Genomic DNA, 17,296 nt, shown 5'->3' with positions numbered 1-17,296 from the left:
ATTTTTTAAGCAAACACCGTTCAAAAAAAAGATGCAAAGGAAGTCAGTCTTTCTTTCCCCACAATCTTTCCAAAGAACACAACAAAGAAACAAAGAGCCAAACACTCTGACTCACGCCTTTTTCTAATCGTGTTGTGGGCAATTTGCTCCCCCATAAAAAAGTAGTCGTGAAGCTTTGAACTCTGGGTTTTGGAAGGCCAAGAGTGGGAAAACGTCTAGCAGAAAGAAGGGCACATTCCAAATCTGTCCAAATCTGTCCAGTGCTATGCGTTTGTGAGAAAAGTCCACTTGGGCATGCAGCCCCCATTGGAGCCCTTTTCTGTTGTTAGAACTTTCTGACAAAAGAAGGGGCTGAACTTTGCCTTTCAATGAAATCTTGAGTCGAGAGTTTCTTTTTCATATCTTACTCATTCAAGCCTTAAGATGGTCTCTCAGTTTGAACTTGCCTTTAGGACAAATGGGAAAATGGTGTAGCTTTCAGCCTAGAAAAGCTGGCTCCATCCTTCTTCAGGGGGAAAAAAAAAGTTCTACATGGTTTAGAAAGCTGAAGATTCACTGAGGGTCTTCACTTAGAGATTTCTGATATTGAAATTGGTTATTACATCCCAACGTTGAGCATATGTCATGCTTTTCGTTTTCTTAGAGGCTGCTTTCTTAAAGTCTGTCACAATCTAACATACAACTTCATAGTATATGAAGGGCTTTGTGAGACTTGGTATGCCTCTGACTTCCCAGTATTTTATAGCTGTGTTTTGTTTCTTGTTTTAATTCTTAAAGACACTCACAATCTGAAAAAGATACATATTCATTTTGGTACATTTTTAAATGGCTAGTGTCATTCTTTAGCTGATAAGATTGAGCAGTTGGCTGTTCTTCCATATCACCCAGTTGAAGAATTTATCTCAGTACTAAAATCTCATTGCCTAAAGTGCTCTAAGGATATCTCAAAAATGCCCCTGGGAGGAAGTTTCTATAGAAACACTCTCAGCTCACTGTACCTGCAGGCCATTCTGTCCTTTGTGCCTTCCCTTCTGTTACAGACATTTGTCTTCCTAAGTCTCTCCCCTAACATAGTCTCTAGTGCTCCTCATCCCACCTCTCCTGGCTTCTGGGAACTTCACTCTGAGCCATTTGCACCACCTGCCCATTGCAGCTGTAGTGTTTTCTCAGCACAGATTGAATTGTGACTCACCCCGTTTAAAACCTTTCAGAGATATTTCATGACCCTCAAATTAGAGTCCAAACTCCATCACAGGATTTACAAGGATTATTTTCCATGGTCTTGGCCTACCCATCTTTCCAGCTCCACTCCTTTCCACACCACCTGCTGTCACCAACCCTACTCTACACACAACCACGGTTTGCTCTGAGAGTGCCATAGCTCTTGTCTTTTAGGGCGTTCATTCACACTGTTCTGTCTTTTTGTCTGGAACACTCTGCCTTCTCATCACCTCTCAACTCCCTAAGCATTCCCAGAAGACTTCCTTGAACCCCAGAACTGGATTCGGTGGCCCTGCTCTATGCTCAGACATTGCCCCAACATCCCTCTATGGCATCTAACACTCTCACCATAACTTTTTAATTAACTGACTATCTCTCCTGCTGGCCCCATTATAAATCCCATGTTGGTCTGAATTGAGTCTGTCTTACTAAGCAGTGTGTTCCCAGCACTGAGCCTAAAACCAAGCACAGATATTCAGTATTTGTTGAATGAAAGAATGAGTGAAAGATACACAAATGATAATCAGAGAAGCACAGATATCAGAGACAAAGCAGCAGATCAAAAATCAACCAGGGTTCTAGAAAAAGTGAGTGGTCAAAAGTCTGGTCAAAGAAGTCAGAAATCAAGAAGTCTTTAACAACCAACAGTGCAAGTGGGGAAGAAAAGGTCTAAGACAGGCCCTTACCAATAACAGCAAGCAAAAATCTGAGAGTCACAAAGCCCAGCCAGTCCCTCTCATGCTCATCCTGGGCAAAGTTCCCCAGAGTATTAGAGTGTGGTACAAGAACTATGTGCATCATGAGTCTACATCCCCAGCTAGCCTTACTGACTCAGAATCTCGTGGGCTGGGGCCATAAATCTGCACTTTCAACCAGCATCCCAAGGGATACTTATGCATCTTAAGGTCCTAGGCTGGAAGTGGGAATAATCACAATAGCTGATTGAGTAGACAGAACAAGAGTGAGAAGCAAATGCCCTTCCCTGGTGGTGTCTAGCTCAGCATCGTGAGCCCCCAGTTGCTCTCCATGTGGTATATGACTCATGGATAAGGATACCTTTGCCCTGGTCCATCCATAATGAGCTAATGCACAGCTGGTCCATGGTTGACCCTTGAAGTTCCAACAAGGGTCATGTGCATTGGGTGGGGGTGGTCCTTTCACGGCACTTTAGTCATAACTCCCACTTAGCGTCTCACTGTGGCCTCCCTTCTCCTATTTGGGACATGGCCCAGCATAATCCATCTCTGCATTCTGTCTGGACAGATGAATATTTAACCAACATTCAATAAAACAATATTGCTTTGTCCATGATCTGGACAAAGGGCTAATAATAATAATATCTATGAAGAATTCATTGTAAGCTATCACTCCTCTGAGGAAAACAAAAATGTCCCCTTTAGCCCCACTAAGCCTGTGGTTTTAAAACCCTTTCCAATTTTGCATTATTGTCAAAGAAAAATAATTAGATATGGATGACTGAAAAAAACATCTAGAAAGTTCTATCTGAGGAAAAGAGGTTCACCTCAAACCAAAATTTCCTGTTTTGATCTTGTGCTCCAAGCAGTCTCATTTTTTCCTTTGGGTTTTACATATAGTTTTGTCATTTATGGTCATGCCTATAATCTGTCATGCTCACAATGAGTTCAGGATAAACACTGATTTTTGTTACTATTCTATTATTTATAGCTTAATATTACTCTTCACCTTTCTCTCAAGACTCTGTTCTATCACAGCCATTTGACGTCAGTACAAAGCACCTTAAGTCCCCATTAAACCAACATGTATGTGATGTGGGCAGAAAAAACAATGCATCTTGACTTTCCCAAAGTCATTTGAATCAACTGTTTTAAGTGTAATTGAAAACATATTTTTGTAAGCAAATAGAGCCAATAAACTAGAAAAGCTCTATGGAAACACCAGGCTCCTCTTCTCTGGTTTTTAATAAACTGCAGTAGAGGACCCTAGGAACAGTGAGGCAATTGTGTCCCTACAGGGAATCACACAGGAGGACAAATGCTCATCCACAAGCATGGTTCACCTCTCACAAGTGCTCTAGGTAGAAAGTCTAACAGGGAAAGAAGAGGAAATATGTCAGGGCCCCAAGGCTTTGTATAACCTCCCTCCTGTCAGTGTGCGGACCTGATATGCCTTTATACAGGTGGTAAGATTAAGGGGGAGAACCTCATTGCCTTTGTGCCCCTATGACCCCAAGATCTAAAACCATGATTATCTTCCTATAATTATTTTTTTAAATATAACCACAAAGGAAATATCCTCCTGGGCCAGGTCCCTTTCTCAGTGGCAGTGACGCAACTCCCACTAAATCTGTGTGATATCATCATCTTTCTTCCTAAGGTCAAATATTCTGCTTGGTCTTTCCAGCCCCTGAAACTGGAATCCTATGCTGGTGCAGTGGGGCTGGCACTGGGAAGGATTCTGAATGCTGAGACTGAATCATTGGCACACACTGAATCATTCTGGCACATTGGCTTTTCCTATAATTTCTCTAGCTATGAATTGGAGCAGATTTATTTACTCAATTTATAAAATGGCACGATTCATTAAAGTAAATCACTTGATGTAAAAGAACTAATTATAGAGCTTTTAGTAAAAATAAGTAAAAGCTTTTTACCTTAGGGCTGGGGGCAGAACCAATTTCTGAATTATAGGTTTTTACTGTGTGTATGTGTTAAAGTTCCAGGGGACATGATTTGACCCAAATTTGTTTAATAGCTAAGCATGATGTAACAGGCTTTTACTTTATGAAGAACAGAATAGCTATGTAAAAAAATATCCTTTTCACTGCCTATGTCTATGTCAATTTTTAAAAATGGATCTCTTATGCAGTGCTGACAAGGGAATGGAAATGGGGAAATGATCATACACTATTGGTAAGAGTCTAAATTGGTACAACTTTTCAAAGTTGAACTAGTAACTCCACCCCAAGAATCTATCCTACAGATATACTCACATGTTTGTTTTAAGATATAAGAATGATGATATTCATCAAAGGACAAAAATCAACAGAGTGACAAGGCAACATTTGGAATGGGAGAGAGTATTTGCAAATCATATGGTTGATAAGGGGGTTAATATCCAGAGAACTCCTACAACTCAACAACAAAAAGTAAACAACCCAATTTTAAAATGGGCATAGGATTGAATAGACATTTCTCCAAAGAAGATGCCCAAATAGCCAACAAATACATGACAAAGATGCTCAGCACCACTAATCATTAAGGAAATGCAAATCAAAACCACAGTGAGATACCATCTCACACTCATTAACATGGCTAACTATTAAAAAAAAACAGAAAATAAGAAATGTTGGTGAGGATGTGGAGAAATTGGAACCCTGTGAACCGTTGGTGAGAATGAAAAATGGTGTCGCTACTATGGAAAACAGTATGGCAGTTCCTCAAAAAATTTAAAATAGAATTACCATATGACCCAGAAAATTCCACCTCTGAGTATATACCCAAAATAATTGAAAGCACAGTCTCAAATATATATATGTTTACATTCATGTTTGTTACATAGCAGCACTTTATTCACAATAGCCAAAAGGTGAAAACAACCCATGTCCACTGATGGAAGGATGAATGGATAAACAAAATGTGGTATAAACATATAATGGAATATTATTCAGTCTTAAAAAGGAAGGAAATTCTGACACATGCTACAACATAGATGAAACTTGAGGACATTATGCTAAGTGAAACAAGTCAGTCACAAAAAGACAAATATTGTATGATTCCATTTATGTACCTAAATAGATACCTAAGTAGTCAAATTCATAGAGACAGAAAATAGAATGGTGGTTGTCAGGGGCTGAGGGGAGGACAGAATGGTGAGTTATTATTTAGTGGGTATAGAATGAGAGTTTTGCAAGATGAAGAGAGTTCTGGAGATTGTCACAACAATATGAATGTACTTAACACTACTGACCTGTACAGTTAAAAGTGGTTAAGATGGTAAATTTTATGTTATGTGTATTTTACCACAATTTTTTTTAAAAAGAATAATGGTGTTACAGTAATCATGAAAAACAGAAAACATGCAAATCCTTCAAATGGAAAACAGCTATTGAATAGAACTCCATGCAACCACTGAAAAATGTTGTATATATAAAGTTATTAACTTAGAAGGATGTCCAGGATCTATGTTTTGAGTCAAAAAGCAATTTTCAGAGCCACATGCTTATATTGACTGTATTAGTTTGCTAGAGTTGCCATAACAAAGTACTACAAACTAGATGACTTAGAACAGTAGAAATGTATTGTCTCACAGTTCTGGAGGCCAGAAGGCTAAGACCAAGATGTCAGAAAAGTTAGCTCCTTCAGAGGACTGTGAGGAAGAATATGTTTCATGCCTCTCTACTAGTTTCTGACGGTTTACTGGCAATTTTTAGTGTTCCTTCTCTTTTAGACAATGCATTACCTGAATCTCTCCCTTCATCTTCATGTAGTATTCTCCCTGTGTGCAGGTTTATCCCTATGTCCAAATTTCCCTTTTTCATAAGGACACCAGTCATATTGGATTAGGGGCCCACCCTACTCCTGTATGACCTCACCTTAACTAATTACATCTGCAGCAAACTTATTTCTAAATACGGTCACATTCTAAGGTATTGGGGGTTAGGAGTTCAATATATGAATTTTGGGGGACACAATTCAACCCATAACAAGGACCTTGTTTTTTTCTTACTAGAAAAGCTATACACATGTACATATGCATATGTGTATGTAAGTGGGTAGATGCATATATGAATATATAAAGGAGTGAATGGTACACATCAAACTGCTAACTGGGGTTACCCTCTGGAAAATGGTGGGGAGTGAGGAGGGTGGGTGGGCAGTATTTATTCTTTTAATCTCCACACTTTTGAATTGATTGAAAAATGTTCAACAGGCATGTGTAACTACTGCAAATTTAAGCAAGCAACTTATAAGCTTTTAAGGCACCTTATAGGTGATCATCAAGGTAGATAGTTAGGTTGCCTTGAAGAGAAGTGGGAACTACAACAATTAGGTGATCCAAAATTGTTGGAATACTTTTCAGCTATCAAAATGCGAAACAGTAATATTTCATATGTTCCCCCCAAAAGGGGCTTATGAGTCAGCGGCAGAGTGGAAATAGCACTGTACTTGGAGTCCAGAGAGCCAGAAGGAGCTCCATTTCCGGCACTAGCTGGCTATGTGTCCTTAGGTTCTTAACTGTACTGGCATTTGCATTTTCATCTTTAAATGTTTCTGTAAATTCCAGATATGCAGTCCCTTGGTCTATGTTTATTCCTATCTGGCTTATACATTCATGTTTTATGTCACAACAAAATTTGACCGAGCCTAAAAATAGCCAACCATCGCTTCTCCTAGACAAAGATCTGAACACAGAGGCCATTGATCTGAACTGTGTGCTTGAAGGATAGCATGTAGATGATCTGTTATATAATCAGGTGGCCTGATTCTTCCACTCTGCCTCTGCAAAATGTCTATGCCACCCTTTGCTATTACTGTGGGAAGGACAGCTTCCACTGCAGACCCATATAACAGAGTTGAACCCCACAAACCTACGTCAGTCTTTCAGAGCTTTTCTTCATTCCTCCATTCAATCAGGAAGTAATTATTAAGTACCCACTGTGAGTCAGGACTATAGCAGGCCCTGGGGACTCATTGATCAGCAGAATAAACAAGGTCCCTATTCAGCTGAATGAGGGCAAGAAAACACGTAATTACAAGACAATATGGAATGTGTTTTGGTAAAGGAATTGCAGTGTGCTCAAGGGATTCCAGTTCTCTGAATTAGGGGCCCCTAACTCAGACTTAAAGTTTTCCAAAGACTTCTTTTCACAGAATTGCATCAGCTCAGCTTTGAAATCATGAGTTAGGTAATTTTGCCCACTACTGGCTTTCCAAGAATTCTGTCTTTCATTTGGGTCTGTGGTTGCTGGGGAGAGGCAAGGCTCAGGCAGCGAGTAACCAAGCCCCTGTTGTTCAGCTGCCCAATGAAGAGAAACAATGGCATCTCTGACTGGGAGGCATTCTTCCAACTTCCTGGATGGTGCCATGTTTTCACTCAACGTAGCAGAATCCGCTCTGCCAAGTTCAGGTGTAAAAGGGGTCAGATATTTGATCGCAAGGCCTGAACATAATGAGAAACACTTATTCCTTTCTCATCAGAGTCAACATCCATTACAGCACTCCTCACTGTTACGAACCAGTACATCAAACACAAAGTTTCCCTTTGAAAGTCTATATGACATTCTGAAAGTCTTTGGAGGGCGCATTTGCTAGTTTCCTCAGGCACAGCACATGACAAGACGATAGGGCTCTGGTTTCTCTAAGTCCCCTCAGAATTCTTGTTTCCTGTCCCCATAAGGCTTCTCTACGTTGACCTGCAGAGCTCAAGCAAATATACGGTTGTGTTTTGTAACATTTTTTAAAAGGAATTCTGATCAAAGTAGTAGTGGTAATATTTTGTTTTGTCTTGTCACTGCAATAAGCTCTACAAATTTACTAAATCCCAATGTAAGCTGATGTCTGACTCTTTGACATCTTATTTTCCAGAAATGCCCTCTGTCATTTTTTTCCATGGAAAATCTACACTAGAGGAAACAAGCTTGATAAAAAAGGGATGGAGATGATGAGGCTTTTTTCCCACAGACAAGGATATACCTGTATCCCTTATTGAAGCCAGGTTTCTTTGGATTTTTTTTTTTTTTTTTTTTTTTGGTTGTGCTGGGTCTTCGTTTCTGTGTGAGGGCTTTCTCTAGTTGTGGCAAGCGGGGGCCACTCTTCATCGCTGTGCGCGGGCCTCTCACTATCGTGGCCTCTCTAGTTGTGGAGCACAGGCTCCAGACGCTCAGGCTCAGTAGTTGTGGCTCACGGGCCTAATTGCTCCGCGGCATGTGGGATCTTCCCAGACCAGGCCTCGAACCCGTGTCCCCTGCATTGGCAGGCAGATTCTCAACCACTGCACCACCAGGGAAGCCCCTTCTTTGGAATTTTTAAAAATACAGACAATTTTTTAAAATTTCCTCATGCATCTAAGAAAAAACAATTGGTTAAGTTTTTTTCCTAATCCTGCCTCAATTCTATAAATTCCTGTACCGCGATTTTCTGCATACAATGGACATTTCATCACAGTTCATTGATTTGGAGGCTCCAAAATAAAAAGACCTACCTATAATTACCAAATATTCACTGCATATAGCAGCAACCTCAGACCTGAGTCTATCCATGGGATCTATGTAGAATTCTATCACACTGAATGAATAAGTACATCCTCCCACCATAGAAAGGATGTGGTTATGTAGAATCCAATGTGCCACTATACTATTGTCTGTTTGTTATTTATTATTTGTTTTATCCCACTTGAATGTAAGCTCCAAAGAGCAGGGTCTTTATTTTGTTCCCTACCTTGTGTCTCCCCAAGGCCTGGAGCGGTGCCAGGCACAACATAGGCCCTCAACTACTATTATTGAATGAATGACTGTAACAAGGTTATTTTTCTCCAATGGCAGCTCTCAGACTGGCTCTTCTGAATCATCTTTATCCTTTGACGACATCTTGGCTAGATTCTGTAACTTCCTGGTCACTTTCAGCAATGAAAGGCTCAATCCAGTTTAAAACTTCAACCTCAAATCCAGTGCAAATCTTTCTTTCTCTGTCTCTGCTCTTCCACTCTTCTTCCCAGCTATGGATGCTGGCATGACCCAGCTCTGGTTTTAACACCCTTTTCTCACTCCCCTTTATGGAGGCCTAGCTTTTGAAGTGTTGGGGTAGGAGGAGGGAGAAGAAATGGACCAACTTTTTTTAACTTAACCTCCTATAGTTGAAGTGCTTTTTCTATTGATTAAAGCATCTTTGCTGGGTAACAGGTACCTTCTATGAAGTCCACCTGAATCCCAAGAAACTAACACATCCTCACCACCGAAAATGGAAATGGGAGCCATTCCATGTCCTTTCGTCCTCCTCGGTATTCCCATCTCTCAGATTAGAAATCCAGGGTGCCAGGCTTCCCTTCCTGCAGGAATTCTCAACTTTTATAAGAGAGGTTCTTGAAGCCCCCCACCTTTCTGGCCCCAGCCTCTCACTTGGCTTTGAGGAGTGGAAAGCACCCACCATTTCCCTCCTTCCCCCAGGAAGAGCTTCTCGCCATGAATGCGCTCTACCGCACAGGCTGATGTTCTCAGTCCCCAACACTTCCCATCTTCTTATACTTTCTCAGATAGAGTTGGGTGGGTGGGGGGGGAGGAATAAGGAGTGTTAAGTATGGTTGCCTTGGGGCTGGCACTTCGGGGGTCTCTCTCAGTAAAGCCACATTGAGGTGTGAGGAGAAACTGGTGAGTCTTTTTAGATTTACCACCTTTTTGTTTCCAACTGGGACCCTACACATCGACTTCAATGCAACAAGAAAAGTCCTATCAACATCCTGTTATTTCTGCTACAAAAATGACTGTCTATCTTTTACATTTACACCTCTCTCCAGGCCTGGTATACGCCTTGTTCTGTAAGCAGTTACGGAGACATTCAATAGATATTTATTAAATTCTTAATACAGGATGAGGTACTTGAGATGTTGACCAGAAATTCTAAACTTCAACCTGAAAGCTGCTGAAAAAAACTTGTGGGTATCAACGTTACAAATCCTGTTGGAACCACAGAGACTTCAGACCCATGCAGGAATTTCTAAACCCCGCTCCAAACGTTTACAGGATTCAGGGCTGGGGTTCCCCGGATGCTCCAATCATCAGAAAATCTCCCATATGAAGAAAGAGCAGGGACAATATTTTTTTAATTAAATACATGCTTAGGGAGAAATTTAAAACAGAAACATTTGATAATGAGACAGTCTTTTATCTCTGTTTGCTGCAAGCATCTTGGGCTTCAAAATGTCTCATTGGCTACTGAAACCTAATGTCACCAGAGTGCCAAAACAGATATATTTTGCCACAAATCGCAGATGCTTAGGAATCCTCCTCCTTGAGATTCGATTCATATTGTGCGTCTTGACACTGAGTTTTCTCTCTGCCACAACTCAGAAAAAGTCGGGTGGTCTATATGGTTTTGCTTTCACATTCACAGCTTCACCAGCTTTCTTGGATCTTCAGTTAACACATTAGTTGCATCCCTCTGTAATATATGCATTCAGGGAACAAAAATTCAGATCAGTGTGGAAAGTTATTGGGAAGGGTGGATTAATCTAATTTTATTGGTTTCAACTTTCCATTGAAACTTGTTTCCCATCATTATATAAACCAGTTTCCCTCTCTGTACTTTCCTTGCTCTCTCAGTAATAAGAGACATCTACTTTTCTCAAACAAATACTATGGCAATTTAATTGAAGAATAGATGTAAAACAAAACTTGCAGTTTATGGAAGAAATCTCCTTTCTTCCAGCAAAAGTTCTGTAATTAACCATACATCCTTTGGGAGGTCTTAACCTCTAATCTTCATTTTCCTCATCTGTCAGTTTAAGGCCAGGCTAATGTATTGTCCATTTATTGTCTATTCTGTACCCGGTTCTATGGAGAGCATTTGTCATGTTACTATTTTATTTTGTATTCAAAATAACTCTATATAAAAGGAATTATAATCTGCATTTTGTAGATGAAGAAACAGATTCAGAAGGTTAAGTAATTTGCATAACATGTGGCTTGGCCAGTCAAAGATAGAACCTGAATCCAAACCCTCATTTCTTTAGTTCTAAAGCCCTAATTCTAATTGCTGTAATATGCTATCAACTAAGTGAGTTCTGAGAGCCCTAAACTATTCCTTCAGGTTCTATGTTCTGAGCCATGGAACTATTTCATGTCATTGCAAGAGGCATTATTGGTAAATTATTATTCCTGGCTTTATATAGAATAAAAAATAGTATACCTCAATATTTTGTAACTACTTTTGTATTGTGAATGGTGGAGAAAAAAGAACTATCAGGTAGCTTCATCTTCTTTTTCTTCCAAAAATATTCTACCTAAACAAACGTTTTTTTCTTTTTTTAAAGACTCCCTCAAATAGACATGATACAGCCTTCCTTAGAAGACCACCTATTGCTTAATATTGGGAAAAAGAGTTTTTCTCTGTCTGGTGTGGCTCCCTTCAATTCTAATTTATTGTCCGTACTTCAGAGTGAATTTGATCATTGTTTCTTATCCCTTTCTTCTGGTGGGAAATAATAGGACAGGATGTGCTTAAGGGGAGATATAAAAATATTGTATTGAGACACCACAAGGAATGTTAATTCCTTCTTGCAATCAGTGTTTTAAGGGGTGTCTGTACAGAGTAAAAATAGATGGACAGATGAAGAGTACAAGTCTTATGTAAAAGGAAAGTATTCATCTTCTACTCTTCTTTAAAATAACAAAATTTCAATATCATCTGTGCCTAGGTTTTCTGGACTTGGAGAAATAACACTTAAGGAAGAGGGTGGAGAGGAAGGAAAGGTAGGTCCAACTGACAGTTAACTGATTTCATCAAGAATTATCTAATGTGCTTAATAAGAATTATCTTCTCCATATGTGCTGGCCTAGAAAATGAAAAATGTCTTGTCCATCAGTCTTTGAAGAATTGAATCATCATTTTCCTATCAGCTAAACACTCAGTGAAAGAAAGAAACATTTGAGAAGATAATACAGCAAATTTTAAAAAAGATAGAAATGAATGAGAATTTGTAGACCTTTTTTTTCACTTTGGCAAAGCTAAAACAAAACATCTGGCTAAAACAAAACAAAGGTTTCCTGTCAGCATGGAAAAAGCAATTCCTGTCTAAAATTGTGTTATCTGTTTTTTAGTCCACTTAATTAAGAAAGCTGCTAAATGTCATGCAACATGTCATCAAATGCCCTTTATAAAACTGATTTCAATTTTTCATGGGTTCATCCAGTTTTTGTGTTCTCACTATTTAATCCTTTGGGGTTTTTTTTAAGGCGAGTCTTCATTTCTAAAAGTCAAAGATACACTATTCTTGCTATAATTACTTTTTGCACATCACAGTTAAAAATATACCAGAATATAAAAATCCACTGAAGATCAAGTCATCTACTAAAATATAATATGGTCTCACACATATCATTGACACTTACTTTTAAAGAGAAAAACTGAGATATGGAAACTGCTTGAGTTGAACCGAGCTATATTAAGTCTGACCGTCTAATTTTTCACATAGAAAACCTGAGTCTCGAACTTGAATGAAATGTGGATCGCAAAGTTAGTAGTGGAAAGCTGACATGAGCCTGCTTCACTACTACACTATTCAAAAAATATTTAACTAGCTATTCTGTGCCAGGTGTAGTGTTAGGTTTTGATGATTCAAAAGTGAAAAAGACAGGGTGTTCAGTCTGAAGAATCTTATAATCCAATGGGAGAGTAAAGTAAATAAATTGATAAGTAAATTTTTGTGTAAAAAATAACTTACACACTTAGTAGCTTAACAAATTTACATTTATTATCTCACAACTTCAGCGGGTCAGAAATTGAGTATTTTAGCTGGATCCTCTGCTTCAGGATCTCTTACAAAGTTTCAATCAAGGCATCAGTCAGAGCTGAGGTCTTATCTGAAAGCTCCACTGGAGAAGGATATGTTTTCAAGCCCATGTGGTTGTTGGCAGGATTTAGTTCCTTGTGGTCTGTCAGACTGAGGTCCTCAGTGTCTTGCTGGCTTTTGTCTGAAGGCCATCCTCGATACCTTGCCACGTGCACCTCCCCAACATGGTTGCTTCTTTTATCAAAGTGTGTAAGTCAAAAAGGCAACAGTGAGAATCTGCTAACAGGATGGAGGCAGGGATAATTGGGGGCCATCTTAAAGTTTATCCACCACAGAATTTTACAGTAAAACATGACAAATGTTGTGAAAGAGAAAGGCCCAGGGACAGTGCGAGTACAGGAGATAGGATCTAAACCAGACTAAGGAGGCTGGGCTATCATTTGAGTTGAACTTTAAAGGATGAGGGGTCGTCAGATCAATGAAGAAGGAAAGATGGTCATTCCAGGCAGAAGTAGGGCCTATAAATGCATAGAGGCATTAAAAAGTACATTTTTCATGTCTTTGTAGGTAAGTTGGAATGGCACAATATTAAATAATTGGGAAGGATGCTTTTTGCTTAGGATCAGCAAATTTTAAAGTTGAAGACTCCAGATGGAACAACTAAGGCTCAGAGACATTAAGCCTAGCACATGGTAGATATTCAATAAATGTTGAACAAATTAATGAAATGTCTTTGTAGCACGTGAAATGAGCTTCCACTCTCATACCCCAAACAGTAACCACATAAGTCAACCTCCATATCTTTAAGAAAAATAGGAAAGATAAAATTAGAAGTGCTGGGAGAGAGATAGAAGAAAAGTATGTTTTACAGTAAAAAGAATTCTAGAGACAGCCAGAACCTACTGGAAAAGAAACAGAAAGTTAGATTTCAATTCTAATTTCTATTCATAGAAGTGAAAATAAAAGGGGAATGCTATGGTGTGATACCAGCCAGCTCTTTGGGGAAACAAACAAACAAACAAAAAAGCTTTACAGACATATAAGGTAATAATGGAATTTTTGCAACTAATTCTTTCACTTCATTCCAAAGGAAAAAAAGTTTTCCAGAGTCTTTTTCTTGAACTTACCAAACTGCTATACAATTTCTGACTCAAAAACAATACATGACCTCTAGGATCCAAAAAAGAGATGGCTTATAGTTCACATATTTATATCAGGCTTAGCATTTTTTTTCCTCGGTCTGAAATATACACGTTTTATATTTCAGCTGAAGAGGTTATTTTCCAAATGAGGTTAAAAAAAAGCCAAGGTACTATCACTCTGACATTAGCAGCAGTTACCTAAAATTATATATATATATATTTTAAGTCATAACCATTTTAGGAAGTTTTTGAACCAAAGAGGAATTTGAGTAATAATCGTCATATCTCTTGTTGCATGTCAGGTATGATTGCCTGAAATGCGTTGAATGGAACTACACATTTACGATTCTTTCATTCATATAAAGTTAGCCTAACGTTAGTCAGATTTAGTCATCCTGTTGTCCCATGCTTATGGGTAAACCCACTTGGAGCCAGCTTTTGGAGAGAAAGCAGGGGACTGTTAAATCTATCAGTGAAGATACCCTCTTTTCAATGCCTCTGGAGATGCTGGATTGTTTGCCTTCTTTACTTCTCAGTGTGGCACACCCAGTCTCTCCTGTTGTGTGTGTGTGTGTGTGAGTGTGTGTGTGTGTCTGTGTGTCTGAGTCTGTGTGACTGGTGGGGAGGGGGTGTTTAAAATGTGTAATTCCTTTTTATCAATTCTCTACAAATCTGCAACCAAAATCCTTGAGGAAAAACATTTTAAAGAATATGGAGCATGTATTAATATATTGAAAATAGATAACCAACAAGGACCTACTGCATAGCACAGGGAACTCTGCTCAATATTGTGTAATAACCTAAATGGGAAAAGAATCTGGAAAAGAATAGATACATGTATATGTATAACTGAATCACTTTGCTGAACACCTGAAACTAACAGAACATTGTTAATCAACTATACTCCAATATAAAGTAAAAAATGAAAAAATAAAAAAGAATATGGAGCATGAATCAGGGGGAAGGAAGATGATTTAAAAGGAATAGGAGTAAAATTATTTTTTAAATATGAAAAAGTAGAGGTAATAATTAAGATGTATGTGATATCAAAACCTTCTTTGAGAGTATTATAGAAAAGACAATTCTTCAGATGCTTTACAGTTCAGAAACATTTTTTAATTTCTTTGATGAGAGGATGTTTTAAAGTAGAAAAGTTAAAACTCTTGATTAAGTACACCAAGTTTTAAGAGGAGTAAGTACTCAATTATCTAGACCATCTCTCCCAAATCTGCTACAAAAGTAAAAAGCAGGACTTTGGGAACTTTGGCTATTCATTTGATGGTCTTCTCTATAGAACATCCTAATTGAATTATATGGAGTTATCCACTTTAGAGCCTGAGATCTCTTAAAGAGAAAAGACACAAGTAATCTGGAACTGTTGATACCTGAAGGGCTCCACAGAAGCAGTCAGAAAACTAATCCATAGGGAGTCTCCACAGCTCAGAGCAGGAAAAATTAATTAAACTTCCACATTTCCAGAAGAGCTATTGAAAAGAGAGGTAGAAAACCTATTCTCTATTTCAATATCTAAATTTCTTTTTTTTTAATTGAAGCATAGTTGATTTACAATGTTATGTTCATTGCAGGTGTACAGCAAAGTGACTAAGTTATACATATATATACATATTCTTTTTCGTATTCTTTTCCATTATGGCTTATTACAGGATATTGAATATAGTTCCCTGTGCTATACAGTAGGACCTTATTGTTCATCTATTTTATATACTACTGTATCTGCTACAGTACAGATATACTATTATATATATTATAAAATTTAAATTTATATATTTAATTTATATATTAAATTTTTTTTCTATATCTGTGAGTCTGTTTCTGTTTTGTAAATAAGTTCATTTGTGTCATAGTTTAGATTCCACACATAAGTAATATCATATGGTATTTGTCTTTCTCTTTCTGACTTACTTCACTTCATATGATAATCTCTAGGTCCATCCGTGTTACTGCAAATGGCGTTATTTCATTCTTTCTTATGGCTGAATAGTATTCCATTGTGTATACATACCACGTCTTCTTTATCCATTCATCTGTCAATGGACATTTAGGTTGCTTCCACATCGTGGCTATTGTAAATAGTGCTGCGATGAACATAGGGGTGCATGTATCTTTTCAAATTAGAGTTTGCTCTTGGTATATGCCCAGGAGTGGGATTGCTGGATCATATGGCAACTGTATTTATAGTTTTTTAAGGAAGCTCCATACTGTTTTCCTCAGTGGCTGTACCAATTTACATTCCCACCAACAGTGTAGGAGGGTTCCCTTTTCTCCACACCCTCGCCAGCATATGTTATTTGTAGATTTTTAATGATGGCCATTCTGACCAGTGTGAGGTGGTACCTCATTGTAGCTTTGATTTGCATTTTTCTAATAATTAGCTTCAATATCTAAATTTCTTATATGTAGGTGACATTGCTTCTTCTTTTATATAAAAAATAACTATTACTTTGATTTATAGGGAAGATTTTTGTACTTCCATTAGATGTGTATTGGAACTACTCTTTCCTGTCTTCCATATTTTCTTAACTTCTCTGATATTTTCCATCTCTTTATCTCTCTGGTCTTCATTCTGAGTGCTTTCCTTATGCCTTCAGTTTATCTAGGTTTTGTTTAACCCATCTCTTGGGTTAGACTCTAGTTGTGTTTCTGCACTACTTGGGTTATTCAAACTCAGGTCCCACAAGAAGCCTAGATTTGGACTTCCAATTTCCACCATGGCCAGGGAGGATGATCTGTTTCCAAGCCATATCCCCATGCTATATCCCAAGCCTGACTCTGGACTTCTACCTCCTTGTATGAATTAGACAGGCTATTCCCAAATATATTTCCCCATTGTACAAAGTGCTTTAGACATTAGCTTCTAAAGCATATAACCATGCTAATACCCTTGGCCCACATGGCATCAACCACCACTCATTACAATGATTTAAGCTCCCTCTATTTCCTGCTACTTAAAAGATTTCCCTTTCTGGCTTTTGAACTTAGCTTTGTAGCTAATATTTTTTAATTTATATTATAGCTGGCATTACTACATATTTCGAGTTAGAAGATATGCTTCCTACATCTGCTTAGTCAGCCAACCTTCCCAGAAATCAATTTTGATGCGGAAATAAATAAATCGGAGGATTTTTGTAGCTAGATATCTTATAAAGGTAGTGCTTTACAAGTAAGAAACAGATTCACTTCTTTGAACGATCAAACTTTCACTTCTGTTGACGCTTCCATTTCTGGTGGACTTTTTTTCTTTTAACATTTAAGAAACGCTTTATAGTGAAAAATGGTACAAGGTCATAAGTCCATCAAAATTACTACATCTGGTTATTGAATGGGCAACACATAGTTTAGTATCACGTACTTTGGCACCAAAAATTGAGGGAGAAGGGCTTGGTTGCCCTCCTTGATTAAAGAGTAAAATTCCTTGAATTTTCTAGTGA

At 38.3% G+C, this 17,296-nt stretch overlaps 1 protein-coding gene across 4 annotated transcripts in view; it reads left to right on the top strand.

Annotated features, from left to right (window-relative positions):
* Nucleotides 1–17,296, top strand: part of COL8A1 (collagen type VIII alpha 1 chain) — a 156,061-nt gene that overhangs the window by 25,503 nt on the left and 113,262 nt on the right. For 2 of the 4 annotated variants that reach the window (XM_082460415.1, XM_082460417.1), the window contains exon 2: nucleotides 11,611–11,665. The exons of the other annotated variants lie outside the window; for them this stretch is intronic. The gene's annotated coding sequence lies outside the window, so the exon portion shown is untranslated. The remainder of the gene's footprint in view (nucleotides 1–11,610; nucleotides 11,666–17,296) is intronic. 4 annotated transcript variants of the gene reach the window in all.

This window comes from Balaenoptera physalus (genome assembly GCF_965194825.1).
Source record: "Balaenoptera physalus genome assembly, chromosome: 4".
In the NCBI taxonomy this organism is placed as follows: Eukaryota; Metazoa; Chordata; class Mammalia; order Artiodactyla; family Balaenopteridae; genus Balaenoptera; species Balaenoptera physalus.
Note: the sequence above shows the minus strand (reverse complement) of the source record. Positions and strands in the feature narration are given on the sequence as shown.